This window comes from Vicugna pacos, chromosome 3 (assembly GCF_048564905.1).
Source record: "Vicugna pacos chromosome 3, VicPac4, whole genome shotgun sequence".
Taxonomy (NCBI): domain Eukaryota; kingdom Metazoa; phylum Chordata; class Mammalia; order Artiodactyla; family Camelidae; genus Vicugna; species Vicugna pacos.
In genome coordinates this window covers 62,178,326-62,195,478 of record NC_132989.1, presented here as the reverse complement: position 1 = coordinate 62,195,478, position 17,153 = coordinate 62,178,326, and the positions used below count along the sequence as shown (strand labels likewise).

The 17,153-nt window shown below is 35.4% G+C and overlaps 1 long non-coding RNA gene across 1 annotated transcript in view; it reads right to left on the bottom strand.

The window, feature by feature from the left end:
* Nucleotides 1–17,153, bottom strand: part of LOC140695636 (uncharacterized) — a 176,423-nt gene that overhangs the window by 68,270 nt on the left and 91,000 nt on the right. The window contains exon 4 of the long non-coding RNA XR_012071340.1: nucleotides 299–339. This is a non-coding gene — a long non-coding RNA (uncharacterized lncRNA). The remainder of the gene's footprint in view (nucleotides 1–298; nucleotides 340–17,153) is intronic.

Below are 17,153 nucleotides of genomic sequence, written 5' to 3'. Positions count from 1 at the left end.
GATATTGATACATTTTTGAAGTATTGTGTGTAAATCAAGTCTTAGGTTTAGTTCCCTGGGGTTGCTTGCTAATCAAAGGAAATTCAAGAGAAAACAATCATGACAAACAGTCTTTTCTAAAGTAAATGGTAACCTCCTGATTTGTGTTTTGCAAATATTAAATATTGTTTTCATATGTTGAGTTTACTTAAAGTGAGACACAGTCTAACAAGTTTCAAAGACCCGTATACAACATGTACACATGCACGGAAGTTCTTTTCCTTGTCACAAAGGCATACATTTTTTTTTTTTTACTTACTCTGTGTCTGTCCACTCTTCATCTGTTTTCTTCCAAAACACCTGCCAAAGAAGAGAAATTTTATTAGAACAGTTTAGGCATGGGAAAGACACATTGGAATATGTAGAGGAACAAATGTCGTATGTCCTTCCCATTCCATTCATTCCCTCTGTTCACTCTTCATCCTGGTCTCACCTTTCCATATGTATCATCTTTTGCCAAGGGATTTAGAACATGACAGACATAAGTAGTCAGTTATAAATGAAGTTGCTGAACTTATGGCTTGTGATTCTTCTCCGTGTCTCTCTTCTAATTATGAAAATGAACACAGACTGAAATTTGGGGGTCAGCAAGTATGTTACATGCCTTACTTTATTGAAGAAATATAGTACCAGATGCAGTGTGTTATGACTGGATGCATTTTAAATATAAATTAAATACATGGTATTCAAAATGCTACCACAATGCTACAAGACATGATCACGACAGAAACATAATGTCTGAATCCCTTAGAGATTTATGTAGATAGTTCCTTTTGCCAATTCTATTAGTTCCTGTGCTGGAGAAGTTTGAAAATCTCACTAGAACTTCAGTTTCTTGTAACTGACTGATTTAGCACACTCTTTCTTAAGCTTCCACACTTAGATTTAAGTTTCCATCATATCTCCACAATACTTTTCAACTTTCACCAATGGTTCTGAGGCTCTGCAATTTCTTTCTAATGCCCTAATTTGTCATTCAGTGTGATAGCCATACCCATCTCCTAAGCCACCATGGCAACTGCTCCTTTCCTCTATATCAAATGTGTAAGTATTCTCAGTACAAAGCATATTTCAAACCCTGGATTATAATTCTGTGTTAGTTTTACCTTTCCAGAATGTTGGACCCATGCTTCAGATCCTATTTGGAAATAATGATTCCCTACTACCTCATTCTGTGCTACTGACTCCATCTCTTCTGTCCCCTCTGGGATCATTTTCCACCAGTCACTCTCATCTCCCAACACACCTTCAGTCTTTTGTCCACTGCTTCCTTTTCCACTGCTATAAATAGTTAGGTTTGGTCCTGTTCAAAACGTCTATAAGACATTTGGTCCATGCCAAAAGGTCCTTGATAATTGGTCCTATCCAGAACCATGTGGTGTGGACCAAACATGCTTCCAGACATTTTTGATAGGACCAAATTTCAAGGACCTTTTGGCATAACCAAAATATCTTAACAACCAAATGTCTTATGGACATTTTGGACAGGACCAAACGTCTTGCAAGGATACAAACATACTGAACACTTTTATTCTAAAAACATTTTCTTGAATTCTGCACCCAGAAACTAATCTACATTATCATCACTCCTTTTTTTTTTCTTGTTAAAAGCATCAGCATTTTGGAGCCCCTAGTTTTTGCTCCTTATTAAGCTGAGAACTCAATACCTAACTAATCTTTTGGTTCAGTCCCTTCAAATGTGAAAACAACATCTCAGTTGTTCCCTTTCATTCTCATCCAGTCTCAATTTGAGAGTATCAAAAATTTCTTCTTGGGAAATGCTCCTCCATTGACTTTAATAAGAATAGCTAATTCAATAAGAATAGCTAAAGAGTACTTTATATATGCTAGACACTGGTCTGATTGTTTTATACATTATTCACTAGGATAATGTTCCATTAACTACCCCTATTTCACAGATGAAGAAACTGAGACAATGAGGTTAATTCTCTTCCCAAGATCGCACAATGGCAGGATTTAAACACAGGCAAGCTGGTTCTATAGACCATGCTACAGCTATCTTATCTTTATTGTTGGTGTCTGGGCTGTTTTCCACTGATCACTCTTGTGCTATCATATATATATATATCACATATATGTCACAATTAGATTTTTCACCTATGCATTCTTATAAAAATTTCAGATAATACAGAAATACATGGAATGAAAAATTAGAGTCCTCTATTATCTCCCAACCCCAATTCTAATGCCACCCCAAGAAGAAACAGTTTGTTGTGTGTTCTTCCAGATTGCTTTCCACACATTTACTGAATTTAGGATGAATATGTATATTTGCTTCTTAACTTAAAAACAATTATTTTCAAAAAGGGGATCACACTATACATTTTCTCATGAGTTAGCTTTCTTCACTTAACAAAGTGCTTGAGAATTAGGGAGACTGAGGTTTTAATTTCAGTACATACAGATCTGCATTATTCTATTTAATGACAGCATAACATTCCATAAGATAAAAATGCCATGTTGATTGATTTTTAGGTTGTTTCCTCTTTTGTATTATTATACATAATGATGTAATGAATATTCTTGTATAAATATCTTTGTGAACATGGGAACAAATCTTTCTGTAAAATAAATTTCTAAGATTGAATTACCAGATCAAAAGGGTTTGGTCACTTGTAATATTGGTAAGTACTAACAAATTTTCTTTGAAAAAGGCTGTACTAATTCAAACTCCATCAACAGTGTATCAGAAATCTAATTTTTTTCCACAGCTTTTTTATCACTTGATTTATCAGTAATAAATCTTGCCCATATCATGGGAAAATTGTTTTATTTTCTTTTTTAGCTTATAATGTCATGATTGCAAATGAGTTTAAGTATACTTCCTATGTTTCTTTCCCTTTCAAATTATTAGTTCATTTAAATAATTGTTTCTTTTGTCATTTCCTTATTAATTTGTAGGAGGTAGTTAACATTATTATTAATTCTTAGTATGTCATTCTTAGCATGTTTGTTATATCTATTACAACTATTTTATCCTATTTGTATTTTATTTTCTCTTTTTTTTATATAGAGTTAATATTCCCATCAGCTCCTTTAATTAAAAGTTTAACTTATTTGTTATTAACATGTTTTTTCTAACAAAAACATGAAAGCTTCTGAATTTTTCTTTCAATTCTATCTTGTCCACATTTCACAGATTTGTTACATATGCCCTTCTCATTCCTACTCACTTCTGGATGCTCTGTACTTTCCAATGTTTTCAGTTTTCATTTCCTCTTTCACCTAAGATCTATTAAGGAGAGTGTTTAAATTTTTTCCACGGTGACATACAAAATAATATGCACATAAACATATACATATGTCCGTGTGTTTTACAGATACATAGACATGTTTATTTGTTTATTTATAGCTTATTTATGATTTGGTTATTATTCTTGTGGGGGCATTCTAAAACTGGTTTTGTATTCCTTAAGTCAAATGTTAATTTGATGCTTTTGTTTCAGTCACAATAATCAGATTCTAAAATATGTGTCTTTTCAGAATATCTATTAATCAAAATCAGTGTAATGTTACACATATCAATTGAAAGAGGCTTAGAAAGGGAGGAGGGCAGTGGTGGGCACTGGTGAACCTAGTTATCTAGAGAAGGCCATTTAAAAATATCTTCCCTCCTTTATTTAAGAACATTATTGTTAGTAATGATCATAAAATGAAATAAATATATTTCATGCATATTCACATATATTTTTCACATCTATAAAATTTGCATTTACTTTTTCATTTGCACACTGTTTTAAACTCTTTAAGCACAAATAAAAACTCCATGTGATCACAGAACAACAGAATTGAGCACTCAAATCCTATTCCTTTGTTCTTACAATGATTGAACAATGTTTATTTTGAGTCTACTCTTTGAAGGCAGGAATATCTCAGGGGAAGAAGACACCAGCAGTGCTGGAAACAAGTCAAAAATCTGTAACCTTAGGAAACTACTCTCTAAACAAATGCATGTAGCTGAATACACATCTATATGGGAGGTGACTCTAACAGAGTTCTCTGAATTAACTTCTAAGGAGAATACAGCATTTTTTTTTTAGAGGATAAATAATACATTTGTGCTAATTTGAAGATTACATATTAATTATAGAAAATTGGTCATAACTGCAACAGTTATTCAGAACATACAAAAAATATTTTGGGGGGAGTAAACTTTATCACTCACATTATTTAGAATTGCTGGAGCATGGTGGTAATAAAAAGCAGATCCACTCTGAGTAGGTTTTATTACTGTTTTGAATTCTCTACAGACACTATACCCCTTATTTCCTACGCCTTCAGAGATCTACTTACCCCACCACCAGCTTGCTATGCTACTGAGGGAAGGGGAAAAAACAAACACACAAATAATAAAATAACAATAAAAGACTGAAGACTGATGTAGACTTTTCAGTATAGGCTCCTATACCAGTGTGCTTGGTGCTTGAAATAAGGCAAAAAGGGCAAAAGACTGTGCTATAGTCTTTGCAACATTTCAGCACATTTCAGAAAATCTTGACAGCATAACAATTACAATGTATTCAATAAGCCTTAACTACCTGAACTTTCAAGTTAAATGACCAGTTAATTGTAAATATCAATATATAACTCAGTTTTAGAAATTATATAGAAAGAGGAAATATGCTACCATGCATTCCTTACAGAAATAAGTTTCTCCTAGATTCTTACATTACTAGGAGATTTAATTTTTTAATAGAATGTCTAATTCTGACATTTCTCTAATTCTAATATTAATATTGGTGAGGCGATAATACAAAAACCTTGAGAAAGCCTGTGTCTTAGTATCTTAAAAAACCTTAAAATGAGGATCAGTAAAATCCACCAAAATTTATTGTTTGCCTTCAAGACACCTGGAAATTTTTTTTTAAAAAAGAAATGAAAGGGTAAAAGCTTTCAGGACAAAACCTATATGCGTAAGTGACTGCAGTGATTTTGCAGGGGTAGGAATGAGCAGGATTGGACTAGCCGGAGCTGAATGCTCCTTTGGCTTTGACTCTCTGGTTTCTATCTTCCATGTCCTGTACTACTTATTTATTCTGTTCTTCATTGTCACCCTGGGTGGCTGAAGTCCATAATTTGAGTTTCTCACATAACAACTGCATGATGATTATAGCATCATTATACTTTGTTCATTCGTTATTTCTAATTCTGCAAATGCATCATCCAAAGGCTCTTTGTCAGTCTGCAACCTCCATTAGAAGAATTGAGTACTTTATACAGCAGAATGTGGAAAAATTATGAGACCTAAGCTGAATGGGTTGCACTGAAGAATTCTTCTGCCATTACACCACTGCTAGCAACTTTACAAGTCCTGATGAGTTCTATGAAGTCACCATCCTGTCTTCCTGTGGAAAATTTTGCTAGATACCTATTGTAGAGTCTTTCCTTTGTGTATCAGAAATACCTCTCCAGTATCAACTTGCCTGTTTGTCCAGAATATTATAACTAATTTTAGATTCATTTTATTTGGCCTTAAGCATTTTGCATTTTCCAAAATTATTTCCAGTTTGTTTTCTCATCCTTCAATTTTTTCCTTTCTGTTCAGTACATCTACAAATGGCTCTCAATTTCCAATCATATATTTATATGCACTTGAAAAGAAGCATCTCCCTGCCAGCTCCCTCTTGATTCCTTCATTTCTTTCTTCATTCCATGATACCTTTGCATCATTAAGCTTGTTGTGCATACTTCACCTGTTATGCCAGATACTTCCAGTTGTCCACTGTAGCCACAAATCTGACAGAATCTGTGGCTTAAAGGCTAATTAATTTTTATTAATGATCTGTGTTTTTTAAAAGTGTATTTTAGAGGGTGGGTGCCAAGATGGCAGAGTAGAAAGCTCACAGCTCGTCCTTTCCCACAAATACACCAAGAATTGTGTCTACAAACACAGTGAATCGCAAAGAATACCTACTGAACTCTGGTAGAGTATGTATTGCTTCAAAATGTAAGAGGATTCTCATAAAATACAGTAAGAGAAAAAAAAAAGAAAAAGAAAATTGGTGTGGGACTGGTCCTGTGGGGAGGGAAGAGCAAAGGAAGAAAGGCACCCTCATGCTGGGACACTCCTTCTCCAGCTGGGACACTCCCTCACCAGCTGAGAGGTCACTGGGGAAAGAAATGAAACTTCTAAGGCTTGAAGGAGAAACTGGCAGCCACTTGGTAGACAGAACTAAGAGAAACTGGCATGGAAGGTCCCTGTGATTCCCCAGCCCCAGATGTGAGCCAGCAGGGACAAGCTGGGGCTGGCTGCTGGAGATCGGTGATGAGCCCAGGGAGACGGTTGGGGCCCAATGCACAAAGGCAGCCTCAAGGGACTGACGGGTGATATGAGCTCTGGCAGGGGGTATGTGTGGAACAGAACAGCCTGAGACCCCCATAAGAAGGCACCACTGCTTGCATGTGTGGCAGAGAGGGGCACAACGCAGCCACACTAAATCTGCTGTCTCCAATTGGCTCCATTGTGGTGTGTTCCCGCAAGAAGACAGGTGGGGATCTGTCATAGTCATTGCTACTGCATGGAGGTAGGGCTGAAAGATGAATCCATACCCAGGAGCCCTGCAACTTCGCAGGCTAGACTGAGATTTGTTTATAGACCTAGGCAGAGAGGGTGGATTTGTTGGTGCTTTTGTGAACCCATGCCTCTGGGATGAACAGGCAATGAGTAGAGTTCTGGCACATGGTGGGGGCGAGCACAGACATTTACAACAGGCTACCTACCACACCATTCGTGGAGGTGGGCCTGGGGTTTGTGCTGGTGGTTCTGGGGGCCCAGGACCTGGGGGACACCACAATGGGTGGCTGACATTCCCACAGCTAAGGCGAGGCCCAAAGGTAGCATCAACCAAGAGTACTTTGTAAGCCCTCATAACAAGTTACAGACAACACCACAGAGGGCACTTTCCAGTGGCCATCTCCTGCAGAGGTGTACTCAGCAACTCTTCTTCCCAGCTGAAGTTGCTCCAACCCTGCCTACCACACACTGCAGCTCAGAAATGGATCTAGAAGCCTCTATTCCAGCAACAGGGGAGCAGACCAGGCCCCTGTCAAGGCTGTGACAACCACAGAACAAAAAAGGAGGCTCTGTTCAGCAACAACAATCAGGGCAGGCTCTGATCACCACAGCACCAACCACACCTCCAATCAAAGGGATAACAGCCAACACTCAGGGAAGAAAGACATGGCAACAATCCACACTAAGAACAGGACTTGCAACAAAACTATTAGTTACACACAGTCTATACAGGAACACTTCCACTTTAAATACAAACAAACAAATAAAACCCAGCCCTTCAAGACCACAGTAGATAACTGATACTCCTAAACCCGCAGAGCCAGAGAAATATAAGTAAAATGAAGAAGCAGAGGAACCACTCCCAATTAGAAGAACAAGATAAGTCCCCTGAAAGAATGAACAATGAGATAGACTTCGACAGTTTACAAGATCATGACTTCAAAAACGGGGTGATAAAAGCACTGAAGGAAATAAGAGAGACTATGATCAGAGATAGAGAATACTATAAAAAGGAAATAGAAGCCATAAAGAGGAGCCAATTAAAAGCAGAAAGTTCAGTGGCTGAGATAAGAGCCAGGCTACAAGACGTCAAAAGCAAACTAGATAATGCAGATAAGTGACTTAGAAGGAGGATAACAGAAGTCACCCAATCAGAACAGCAGACAGAAAAGCAAGTAAAAAACCAATGGAAGCAATACAAGGGACTTATGGTACAATATAAAGCATGCCAACCTATGCATAATATGGGTCCCAGAAGGAGAAGAAAGAGCAAAGGGAATTGAAAAGGTATTTGAAGAAATCATGACTGAAAATTTTCCAAACCTAAAGAAGGAAACAGATATCCAAATACAGGAAAAACAGAGGGTCCCAAACAAGAAGAACCCAAACAGACCTCCACCAAGACACAGTATAATTAAGATGGCCAAAGTTAAAGAAATTATTTTAAAGGCAGCAAGAGAAAAACAAAGAATTAGTTACAAGGGAATCCCCACAAGGCTTTCAGCTGATTTCTGTACACAAGCCTAGCTGGCCAGAAGGGCAAGATATATTCTGAGTCCTGAATGAGAAAAAGCTGCAACCTAGGGTACTCTAACTGGCAAGACTACCCTTTAAAATAGAAGGCAAGAGAAAGAATTTCACAGATAAGCGAAAACTGAAAGAATTCAGCAATACTAAACCTATCCTAAAAGAAATATTGAAAGGTCTACTCTAAATAGAAAAGCAGGAAGCTATAGAAATTAGAAAACCACAATTGCAAATGTGATAACTATAATGAGTTGCAAGAGAATAAACATGAAGACGTAAAAAAAAAAGTACATCAAAATCATAAATGGTAGGAGAGGGGAGCAAGAAAATATAGATTTTTTTCTCTCATTTTTTCTTTTCTTTTTAGGATGTGTTTGAGCCTACATGACCACCAGTCTGAAGCAAACAGATACAGTAAGGGGTTAACATACTTGAAAGACAGGGTAACCACAAATCAAAAGTATACAATAGAGTCACAAAAAACAAAAAGAAACCAAGCTAATACGAAAGAAAAATATTAAACCACACACACACACACACAAAAAGGGAAAAGAAAGGCACAAAGAAGAAATACCAAATCAACTGGAAAGCAAAGTTCAATATGGCAATAAACACATATCTATCAATAATTACTATAAATGTCAATGGACTAAATACTCCAATCAAAAGACAGAGTGGCAGATTGCATAATAAAACAAAAGCCTACAATATGCTGCCTGCAGGAGACCAATTTTAGAGTGAAGGACACACACAGATTGAAAATGAGAGGGTGGAAAAAGATATTTCATGCAAATGGAAATGAGAAGAAAGTGGGGGTAGCAACACTCATATCAGACAAAATAGACTTTAAAACAAAGGCCATAAAGAAAGATAAAAAAGGACACTATATAATAATCAAAGGAGTAATACAAGAAGATGATATTATACTCATTAACATATATGCACCCAATATAGGAGCATCTAAATATATAAAACAAATACTAACAAACATAAAGGGAGAAATTGATGGGAACACAATAATAGTAGGTGTCTTTAACACCCCACTAACATCATTGGACAGGTCTTCCAGACAGAAAATAAGGCAATGGAGATACTAAGTAACACAATAGAACAGTTGGACTTGGTTGATATTTTTAGAACATTACATCCCCCCAAAACAGAATATAAATTCTTTTCAAGTGCTGATGGAACATTCTCTAGGATAGATTTCATAACCGGGCAGAAAAGAAGTCTCAATGAATTTAAGAGGACAGAAATTATTCCAAGCATCTTCTCTGACCACAAAGGCATGAAATTAGAAATTAACCACAGGAAAACAAAGGACAAAAAAATACAAAAACAAAAACAAAAACATAACCGACAGCAAGGAGACTAAAAATAAATATCATGCTTACTAAAAAGCCAATGGGTCAATGATGAAATCAAAGAAAATTTAAAATACCTGAGACAAATGACAATGAAAACACAACCACACAAAATCTATGCAATGCAGCAAAAGCAGTTCTAAGAGGGAAGTTCATAGTGATACAGGCCTTCCTCAAAAAAGAACAATCTCAAATAAACAACCTAATCAATCACCAAAAATAATTAGAAAAAGAAGAACAAAACCAAAAGTCAGCAGAAGGAAAGAAATAATAAAGATCAGGGAGGAAATAAATAAAATAGACATTTAAAAAAATAGAAAAAATGAACCAAACCAAGAGCTATTTTTTTGAAAGAGTAAACAAAAATGACAAACCTCTGGCCAGGCTCACCAAGAAGAAAAAAGAGAGGACAAAAATAAAGAAAATTAGAAATGAAAATGGAGAAATTACAACCAACACCACAGAAATACAAAAAGTCATAAGAGAATACCATGAACAACCATAGGGCAATAAATTGGACAACTTGGAAGAAATGGACAAGTTTCTATAAACATACAGTCCACCAAAACTGAATCAAAAAGAAGTAGATCATTTGAAGAGATCAATCACTAGAAATGAAATAGAATCAGCAATAAAAAACCTCCCTGCAAACAAAGATGGCTTCACTGGGGATCTCTATCAAACATACAAAGAAGAGTTCATACCAATACTTCTCAAACTCTTCCAAAAGCTTGATGAGAAGGGAGGTCTCCCAAACTCATTCTATGAAGCCATTATTACCCTGATACCAAAGCCAGACAAAGACACTACCAAAAAATACTATAGGCCAATATTACTGATGAACATAGATGCAAAAATCCTCAACAAAATATTAGCTAACAGAATCCAACAATAGATAAAAAAGATCATACACCATGATCAAGTTGGGTTCATCCCAGGGACAGGAGAATGGTTCAACATATGCACATCAATCAATGTGATACACCACATGAACAAGAGAAAGGACAAAAATCACATGATCATCTCAATAGATGAAGAAAAAGCAGTTGATAAAATTCAACACCCATTTATGATAAAAACTCTCACCAAAGAGGGTACAGAGGGAACATATTTCAACATAATAAAAGCTATTTATGACAAATCCACAGCCAGCATGATACTCAATGGTGAAAAATTGAAAGCCTTCCCACTAAGATCTGGGACAAGACAAGGATGCCCACTCTCACCACTGCTACTCAGTATAGTATTGGAAGTCCTAGCCATAGCAATTAGACAAGATTGTAAAATGCATCAGATTTTCAAGATGTCCAATGTGAAAAAAAAATGTTTAGACTTACAACATGGATGAGCCTTAAAGGTATTATGCTAAGGAAATAAATCAGGCAGAGAAAGCCAAATACCATATGATTTCACTCATATATGGAATACTAAAGAAAAAAACCAACCAAGCGAACAAATAAACAAAATAAATGAAGAAACCAAACCAAAGCAAACACATAGGTACAGAGAACAGAGTAGTGGTTACCAGAAGGGAGGTGCAGTGAGGGAGCAAAATGGATCAAGTAGTCAACTATATGGTGATGGATGAAAATTAAGCTTTTGGTAGTGAGATGATTTAGTGCATACAGAATTCAAAATATAATGTGATACACATGAAACTTATATAATATTATAAACTAGTGTTACCTCAAAAAATAAAACTCAGACTTGACAAAAAGGTATATATTTGACATGCTCATTCATTTTGTTATGCAAATATACCAAATGATTCCAGCCTTCCTTTTTAAAATTAGTAATCTTCATCAATATGTATAAATTGCTAACAAATCAAGTTGCTAGCTTATAACAAAAGAGTATATTTTCCTGCCATGTAAAACCCTACTTCTCAACCCACCTCCTCAGGAAGAACCTCACTGAGATTTTTTTTAACTGGTCTATATTTCTAAGTGATATAATTACAGTATTTTTTAAATTTGTCAATTTCAGGTGTTATTAACTTCCTATTATGATAGTTGAGGATTTAGCTTTACATGATTTCCACACTACCTCCTATCCCAATATAATTCTGTCATAATTTTTATTGGCAAGAATCAATGTTTCCATCATTATGAGTATACAATTATTATTTATTGCTGCACCAATTTGTTTACTATGATTAAGTTTCTTTTCTAGTAAAACATTTCTTGTTTGGGGGGGGCAGTAATAATTATTTCATTTTACTTTTGCTTTGTTTCTTATTTCTATCATTTTCTAACTAGTTTTTCCAACAGATCTTTCAGACAGCTATCAGAACTTTTTCAAAAGCACACATAAGTCAATTAATCTAATAGGTAAGCTATCAAGCAGGTAGAAGGATAATGTGAATATTTTCATAGTATAGTTCTTTTACAAATTCCCCTTGATGCATCCTTTCTTAAGAAAAATGAAGAATTAAACCAGGAAGGAGGAAATAGGGACTCCTACTCCAGAGGGTAGTGAAGGGAGTTGTTCAGGTGGCAGTCCTGCAGCAGACCTACAGGGAAACCAAGTCAAAGCCGCAGGGAGAGTGAAGAAGAGAAGTATATAGGAAAAAATTTTTTAAATAGACCTGTTTATTATTTCAACAAATTCAGCATATTATGATAATTTTATGACAAATGAAAATAAAGTGTCTTGTACTAACAGGATGGATATTTGCATTTTTTTTCTGGAGGAACATACTCAGTAATTAAAAGAACTTTTTGGTATAACAACATTTCAATAAGGAGTTTCTGCTCCCTTTCCCACTGATACTCTGCTTGGTATCTTAAAGTAAAATTAAATAAAATAAAATTTAAGGAACATTTTTAGTGCAAGTGTACTGACTAATTTGACATTTTATAATTCAGTTTATATTATCTGTCATTTGTAAACTGTCAAGTCCCCATACAAAATTCCTAAGTACTGCCACTATGATGTGAATCACTATGTAATAATCTACATACATTTACCATTAATAATCCAAAGTAGGTATTAGATAGATATAAAGAATTTTAAAACAATGCTTAACTAATATTATAGAAACTGTTTACTTTTAATCTGGGAATTTCATCAGTATAAAAATTAACTTGGTTGAAATCCAGCAGCTTAATCATTTTATTTTTAAAAGTTGTATGTTCTAAGATAAAATACTAACTTTTATTTAATCAAAGAATGCTTTACAATATTGAAAGAAAGAATGTTATGGCCTTTCTGTGTGGTCCATAGACCAACAAGACTGGCATCCTGGGAGGCTGTCAGAAATGCAGAATCTCAGGCCCTGAAACATAAACTACGGTTTAAGAGAATCCACTTTTGACTTATCTGCATGTTAAGGTTTGAGGAGCACTGTTCTAGATGACATACAATTTGAAGAATTACACAAAAATGAAATACTACAACTATATAAAAATTGGCATTTGATATTTAACAATGAACACAGTAAAGGAGTGTGGTGTTGATGGGGCATCATTCCATGAGGAAGTTTTAAATGTGCAGCTGTTTTCTAAAATGCAGTATGACACCTGTTAAAATACTGCAACATACTGGCAGGAATCATTGAAAAGATAAGATCTAGGTACTTCTGTAGTTTTTGGTTCTAGATACTTTTGTAGTATTTGACTTTTCCAATATCATTTCTCACTGGAGAATGTTACAATTCAAAACTACAAATTATTAAGAACTTAGTCACTGATGTCCAAGAAAATGTTTTTGTGTAGTCACATGTTCCATAATAAAGACACTGGGACAATTAAGCATCAAATGGCTACAAAGAATATTGCTTCCACCAAAGCCAAAGAAATAACTATTTTATAACAAATTATTGTATCCTAATAATATGGTTCTTTTTTTTTTTTTTAAACATTCACATGGAGACACCTTAAACATTAGCAGTAGCTGGAGAGAACCAGTGGATAGCAGTTAGGGGAAAAATTCGCTGACACGGTGAGAACAAGACTAGAGGGACTCAGCCTGTGATATCCTCCTGGCTGAGAGATGTAGCCCCAACTTCATTCAATAGTGTTAGTATCATTCACTAATTTGCTCTACAATGATCATATTTCTTCCTTTGGGACTGTTAATGCAAGTCAGCCACTTTGTTTCTCTTTGGTGTCTTCCCTATGATTGTTCTCACTTATAAAAATCAGTTATTTTCTGAAATCAATTGCATTTAACATTCATTCTAACTAACTTCTGACACCATTAAATCTCTTTAATACAGTGGGTGTGTATGTGTGTGTGTGTGTGTTGTTCTTTAGTTTTATTTTTAGGTACTTGGTTCCTGAGGTACTGGGTCACTTTTATTTCAGGTGCTTTTGAAAATCTTGCTGGGCATTTTAATGTCAGCCCACACATGTTTTTAAAAATGTGTGTGCCTATAGCCTTTCTTAGGTTTGCTAAGAAAAACAAATAAAATGAGAAAGGGCTTTTAAAAAAACCTTAATAAGTGGAGTGCAGATTTATCACATGGGGAACCTGCTTCACAGGACTACAGCGATATATGTCCATTGGTCAGTCTCATTCACATGAGGCAAACTCCATTACTTGCTGTGAGCAAGAAAAAGGTTACCTGACCCAGCTGGAGAGTATTAGCTTTTTTGTTCAGCTATGAAAAAATTGCTTTGCCACTTAGGTCAGCATCATGATGTAAATCTTAATGAAAGTTTCTGAGATGTGAGAGTAAATCAAGCTGTTTGGCCACCTTGATGCTCTCTTAATCTGCCTTTTTCTTGCTTTATCTCCTTCAGTTGGGTTTAGAGAGTACAGATCTCAACGCAGACCCATTTGTAGAGTAATCGTCACTCCACCCAGCCGTCATGGCCTTTTGGGCACCCAAAGCTGAGGATACTGGAGATTCATGCATTAGTTCTCTTTCTTTGTGGAATAAAAGAACACAAATCAAGTCTTTCTTTCATTTCACTTGAGATTTTTTTTTTAAACTTTCTTTTATTTGGGATCTTATGTCTCTATTGCATTAATGAAAAAATTGGATGAGATTATTATGAAAGAAAAGTTATCTGGATTATTTTGATGGATTCGTAGGGAACACAAAGACACTAAATAAACTAATTAGATTGTTTTCCTGATTCTCATGATCTTTACAGGAATAGCGACTGACTGCTTTTTATTATAAAGATGCATTACTTTAAAACACAATAGACACTTAAATAATACCAGCGAAATTCAAGTAAGCTTGGAAAGAATGCAGTGTACTTCTTGGGAATCACTTATTCATTTGATCAACCACATATTTGACAACTACTTACTGAATGTCCATTCAATTACTATGAATGTATCAAGTCCTTTTCATTGTACTAGGGACACTATGATGAAGATATACAAGGTCCTTACTCTCATGAAAATTATGTGACAGGAGGGAGAGAGAGAAAATAAGACAGATTTTTGTGGTAAATAGTGGTAAATATCACAAAAGAATAAAATAAAGTTCTATGAAGGGATGACTTATGGGGGACATTCAAAAATTTAACTGGATAGTCAGAGAAAGCTTCATTTAGGATGTGACAATTTTAGTTTAAACATGAATGACAAAAAGTAACCAGCATTAGGACTGTCTTTGGGTAAAGAATTCTAGGCAGAGGGGATGGTTAAGTGCAAAGGCTTTACAGTAAGAAGCCAACAGGACCTGATGATAGCCTGGATGTGAGGGGTGAAGAAATAGAAAGGAAAAAAATTGTTGCCTTGAGCAATTATGTGGATCTGGCCTCATGTATTATTCTGAGACTGAGAGGGGAGAAATTCTAGGATTTGGTTAAGTGTGAGAGGTCAAATATATATCAAGTGAAGAAGTCAGGCAGGCACAAGATAATCTACAGATTGAATGTGATCCCTATCAAATTACCCATGGCATTTTTCACAGAACTAAAACAAATAACCCTAAAATTTATATGGAATCACAGAAGACCCAGAATTGCCAAAGCAATATTGAAGAAAAAGAATGAAGCTAGAAAAATAACCCTCCCAGACTTCAGACAATACTACAGAGCTACAGTAAACAAAACAGCATAGTATTGGCATAAAAACAGATATATGGATCAATAGAACAGAATAGAGAGCCCAGAAATAAACCCACAGACTTATGGTCAATTAATCTTCGACAAAGGAGGCAAGAACATACAATGGAGTAAAGACAGTCCTTCAGCAAATGGTGTTGGGAAAACTGGACAGCTGCACATAAATCAATGAGGTTAGAGTACTCCCTCACACCATACACAAAAATAAAAGCAAAACGGCTTAAAGACTTAAATATAAGACAAGACACAATAAACCTAGAAGAAAACATAGACAAAACACTCCCTGATGTAAATCTTAGCAATGTTCTCCTAGGGCAGTCTATCCAGGCAATAGAAATAAAAGCAAAAATGAACAAATGGGACCTAATTAAACTTATAAGCTTTTGCACAGCAAAGGAAACCATAAGCAAAACAAAACAACCACCTATGGAATGGGAGAAAATATTTTCAACTGATGCAACTGACAAAGGTTTAATTTCAAGAATATATAAACAGCTCACACAACTTAATAACAAAAAACCAAACAACCCAATCCAAAAATGGGCAGACCTAAACAAGCAATTCTCCAATGAAGACATAGAAATGGCCAATAGGCACGTGAAAAAATACTCAATATACTAATTATCAGAGAAATGCAAATCAAAACTACAATGAGGCATCACCTCACACCAGTCAGAATGGCCATCACTCAGAAGTCCACAAATGATAAATGCTGGAGAAGGTGTGGAGAAAGGGAACCCTCCTACACTGTTGGTGGGAATGTAGTTTGGTGCAGCCATTATGGAAAACAGTATTGAGAGTCCTCAAAAAACTAAAAATAGACTCACCCTATGATCCAGCAACCCCACTCCTGGGCATATATCCAGAGGGAACCTTAATTCAAAAAGACACATGCACCCCAGTGTTCACAGCAGCACCATTTACAATAGCCACAACATGGAAGCAACCTAAATGTCCATAGACAGATGACTGAATAAAAAAGTCATGGTATATTTATATAATGGAATACTACTCAGCCATAAAAAGAATAAAATAATACTAATTGTGGTAACATAGGTGGACCCAGAGATCATCATTTTAAGTGAGTGAAGTAAGCCAAAAAGAGGAAGAAAAATACCATATGATACCACTCATCTGTTGAATCTAAAGAAAGAAAAAAGAAGACAATAATGAACTCATCTACAAAACAGAAACAGCCTTGCAGACATAGTAAACAATCTTATGGTTACTGGGGGAAAGAGGATGGGAAGGGATAAATTTGGGAGTTTGAAATCTGCAAATGTTAGCTACTATATATAAAAATACAGTAAAAAACAAATTTCTTCTCTATTGGGAACTATATTCAACATATTGTAATAACCTTTAATGAAAATGAATACATGTATGTATATGCATGACTGGGACATTGTGCTGTACACCAGAAATTGACACATTGTAACTGACTACACTTCAATTGAAAAAAAAGAAAAGAAAAGAAAAGAAACCAGGCAGGCAAATGGATATACAAATTCAGAGACTGAGGGATAGTAAGGGCCATATACATATTTTAGAATCAACTGCCTACTGATCATGTCTTAACTCTTACCTGTGAATTTACTGGTATCCAATAAAACTTTGAGAAATAGATACTGATGACTAAGAACACAGAAGCACATTAAG